Source organism: Habropoda laboriosa, unplaced genomic scaffold (genome assembly GCF_001263275.1).
Source record: "Habropoda laboriosa isolate 0110345459 unplaced genomic scaffold, ASM126327v1 scaffold5, whole genome shotgun sequence".
Lineage (NCBI taxonomy): Eukaryota > Metazoa > Arthropoda > Insecta > Hymenoptera > Apidae > Habropoda > Habropoda laboriosa.
This window is the reverse complement of record NW_017100161.1, coordinates 4,907,169-4,911,626: the sequence shown is the minus strand read 5'-3', so window position 1 is coordinate 4,911,626 and position 4,458 is coordinate 4,907,169.

The following is a 4,458-nucleotide window of genomic DNA, read 5'->3' as shown; positions in this document are numbered from 1 at the left end:
TGTTCTGTGCTTTCTAGCGGTCTCTATCTAACTATTTAACGTAGATAATTAGACCCGGGCTGGAAATTGTATGTACCGGGTGTCTAAATTTGTTTCCGATCAGACTTCGTCATTGTGTTCCATGATCAGTTGTAAGAGAAAAATGTTATGTAAACATAGGTCGTTTGAAGCTTCGTTAAAATGTTATAACAAAAACACATAGGTAATGGTAACGAACTTGCGGTTACTTTTTAATAAAGCTTCAAATCACCTATGTTTATATAACGTTTTTCTCTCAATTATACCCATAGAACGTACTGACAAAGTTTGATCGAAACAAATTGGGACACCCTGTATATGCTAATAGGAGCCTCGTCCAGGGAACTAGTGAGAAAGGTTAACGCTAGCCCGCCCCTCTGGTGGCGGATTGTAGAAGGTACGGCCGCAGATCGATTATCATAAATCATTAGGTAACACATTCGAGAGTTTCACGCGAACTCGAATTTCCTCGCAATTTGTAACTCACGCCGGTCGAGAGTAAAAAGTGGTTTATTCAGGCGGCGCAACAAGGATTAAGCGCAAGAACAGAGGATGATACCTGTTGTTGGCTGTCAGAGACGGCTGTCGTAGGGTGCAAGTAGACAGGAAGTCCGGTCTGTGTGCCCGGCGTTTCTCGTGTCGGCTCGCGTGAAACAGCGCAGCAGAGAGCGTGGATCGTGGCCGACGTGCAATACGTCCGTCCGTCTGGCACGAAAAGCGTGAACGCAAATTGGAAACGTGAGGCGAAAATAACAGGCCGCCGGCAGTCGCCTGGTTTTCACCGCGAACTTCCCTGCGGGTCCCGCGATTTCCACCGAACCATGCTCGCGCTCGTTTGTTTGCTTCTCCGTACTCTTTACCACTCGACGTGCCCGTCGAGTCATAATCGACGTCCCCCGTACACTCGCCTGGCGATCGAACGAGAGCGCGAAGAATAGCTAGAAGGCGTTTGTTCGTCGAACGTCAGGGGCCAATGACCCCTAACTGAACGAGCGGCGATGAGTGTGCGGAAAATCGCGATGAAATATCACCGATGGGAAAGAGGAAGGCGGAGCTTTGTGTGTCCGAGTATAACGACTACGGCGACGCCGACAACGAGGAGAGTGTGAAAGGGAACATCCGCGTGTTTCGGGGTTAAAATCTCTCGATTATATCGAGGTCGATACAGAAGTTTGGAAAACTATAGTCGTCGATATTTTACTATTGTTGCGACATGATTAGGACGGATTCGGCGGATTATAGTAATAAGCCACTTAGTCACATTTGGCCGCCAGACCGAGGTGCCGACGTTCGGAAGACCGCAATATACCCCCCGTGGACTCACCAGCGCGACACTCGGACAATAGGTCCCAAAAACACTCGGGACCATAAAACATTCGTTACCAAAAGGTCACAGTTTTCGTCGACCAATAGCAGAGCACACCACGTTTTCCACCTCCATAACACAACCACCAGTCAGAACCAACCTAATGCCTATATATACACCTACACACCTGAAAACCGACAATCACTGTAAGACGAGTGCACGAGACGCATCGTCACAAAAAGAACAATCTAAATTCAACTAAACATCTGATCATAAGACTTGATCAAGGTCCACGACGCAACATCTTCCTTGTTTCTATTTCATATTTTCAAAGTCGTTCCACGTTTCAGCTTGAAAAAGGAGTACGGTAAAACGTAACGCAATTGCCATCCCCTCGATACAATTTACAAAACGACCAAAGCCACCATCGTACAAATCCAGCGCACACATAGAGACGCCTAGTGGCTGGTACTAGCGTCACGTATTTTTGAAACACCTGTCAAGCCTACTGCAAACGATAAATTGAATTCCGTCGTCGATTTCGATTTTGGTATGTGGCACTCTTCGGCATCCGGAAGTCTCGATTCTCCGAGAGAGACCGAACTGGCCGCTCTTGCGGTGCTCGGGAAAACGCGTGGTGCCGTGTCAGCGACAAGGCCTCGTAGATTTCGCCGTGCCGTGTTGAACCTACTCTTGATACCAGTTGTTAACAACATTCAGCGTGTAGTTACAACGGCGGCCAAGCGGACGCGTACACATTCGCGATGCGGGGGATAGCCGAACGAACGAACGAACGAACGAACGAGCGGTCCTGCTCGTTCCGGCAACAGCGTGCTCGAATAATGGCGTTGAATTTTCCGCGCTCGCACAGCCCGCGGCACGGATATCGGAAAAATCTCGGCAACGCGGTAACGCGGCAGTTTCGATAGCGAACGAGAACGAACCACGGAGGCTGGCTCGCTCCCTCGTTCGTTCCATTCGCCTCTTCCCTCTCGACGCCGTCGAAAATGCACTTGTCGATCGATAATCACCACCGTTGATACCGGTTACCCAGCAATTTTTTTCCTCTGCCCTCGGACCAATTCGCCGATTAAAACGCTGTCTGCGGACACCGATATAATAGTGTGAACCGTCCAAGAGAGGGTTCACGGTGTTTGATCTAGAGTCCTGGAGAGAATTCGGTCGTTTCGTTGGAAGATGAGAGTCGTTTCTCGTATCGCGGCCACAGATATAGAATATTTACGATTCCGATAGAGCGCGGACCTTTATAGAATGTTATTCGGAATTCACGGTGCTTCCCATTGTTCCTCGTTCCTTTTCCTCCCTTTGCGCAACTCTCTATTTCATTTTTTTTCCCTCGTCGACGTATCCAGTTAGAAACAGCGTAACTGATACGCAGATGACGTTGCGTATAGTGCACCGGTCCATTGTGTATAGGCTGTTTCTAATTGAAAAATATACCTTCAAATACGCGTTTCGTAGGTTGCAACGGTGCATAGTTTCTTAATGCAACATTCACTAGAAGTTATTCCACCCCGTTTCGTTCGATTTCCATTTCGAGCGTAAATCATGGCGAAGGGCGGTAGAATCGCGGTCGATGCAGCAATCTCTCCTTCGATAGGAGAATTTCACGTAGTAATTCGCAGTCTGAAAGGCAACGGAAAGGAGTAACAGGTAGGATTACTATAGCCGGTGCGGTTATCGGCGTCGAAACCGTCAAATCCGTCCTCCAACTTTTTCCCATCGTTTTTCCACCATTATTCCCTTGCCTCGTGCGGCCATCAGCCATTCCCTTTCTCCGCGAAGCGTAACCTAGATTACGGTTCGAGCGCATACGATCCCGTCGTCCCGGTCGCATCAGAATTAATTTCCTTGCAGCGAAATCAAATGACGTTCAATTTCCAGCGTGGCTGCGAATAATGGAGAAACCGCGTTACCGATTGCCAAAACGAATCGGCCCAGCCCTCGCGCGTTTCACCTTCCGAATCGTTTCGTTTATATCGATTATTATCGCGCCCCGAAGTGTGGAAAAAGTAAGAGTAGGGGACCGTGGAGAATCGTCGGGAAATCATTCTAAGCGAGGCTGTTTGGAAGAACAGTAGGCGACCCTTGTTCCTTTAAGTGAAAACGCGTGTTCGTTTTTTATGGCGGACCCGTGGTACACATTGTGTAGAATCCATCGAGCTTTTTTCTACGGTTGGAACATCGGTCTTGTTGGTGGCGAGAACAAGATCGAAAATGTCGTTGCTGTTCTAAAGTTAACAGAGAGAGAGAGAGAGAGAGAGAGAGAGAGGGCTGTCGCTAATGGTAGGGAATTAATGCAAAGGTGGTCGTACTATTTTAATAACGAAGGGGATGAAAGTGTTCTTCCTTTCTTTAAGTTTTTTAATCTAAATCCTGCAGCTTGCTGTAAAAAGCTTTTTTCCACCTCTAACAGTTTTTAAGCCAGCGTTAGAGGAGGGAAACTTTCGAGGGTAGTTTCATCCCCCGAACTCGAGCCTTCGCGGGATGGACAAAAACCGCGTGTCCCTTCAACTTTGCCCCCCCTCCACACCCGATTTCATCGAAATCGGGATCAAACACCGTCTTCGTAGAACGTTCACCTTGCCGAATTAAACCACTCTGCGATTCTCTCCTTTTTCAAAATTCTGTTTTGCGTATTGAACGGTACTTCTCGGAAGCTTCTAACCTCTGACCTGTGCCATTACGATCTTAAACACTAAAAAGAAATAAAAACTTCTCTCGCCAATTTTCTCTCACTTTCAATACCGCTTGAAAAATAGTAGAGGTGTTGATTACAAGTGAAACACCCAGTACACGTTCCTACGTATATTCGTCCAGGTGGTCAGAATTCGGCGTCCCCACGGATACCAGGCATAATAGACGGCCCGTGTCATGTAACAATCGTCGGGCACAAGTCTCAGCAGCTTTCGGTCGGTTCGAGTGAGTTTCGAGGCCGCGACGCGGCGGGCGCATGCCCCGCGATTAGTTCGCACGATAATTCGCAACGAGGCGCGTATAACCGGGCTTGTCCGGGAGGATCGCGTGGTCGCTGGTCATCGTATCTCTACCCTGCCTGCCCCCGGCCCTCGCCGACACGCTGATGTCCAGCGGCCACCATCGGTCGCACTGGG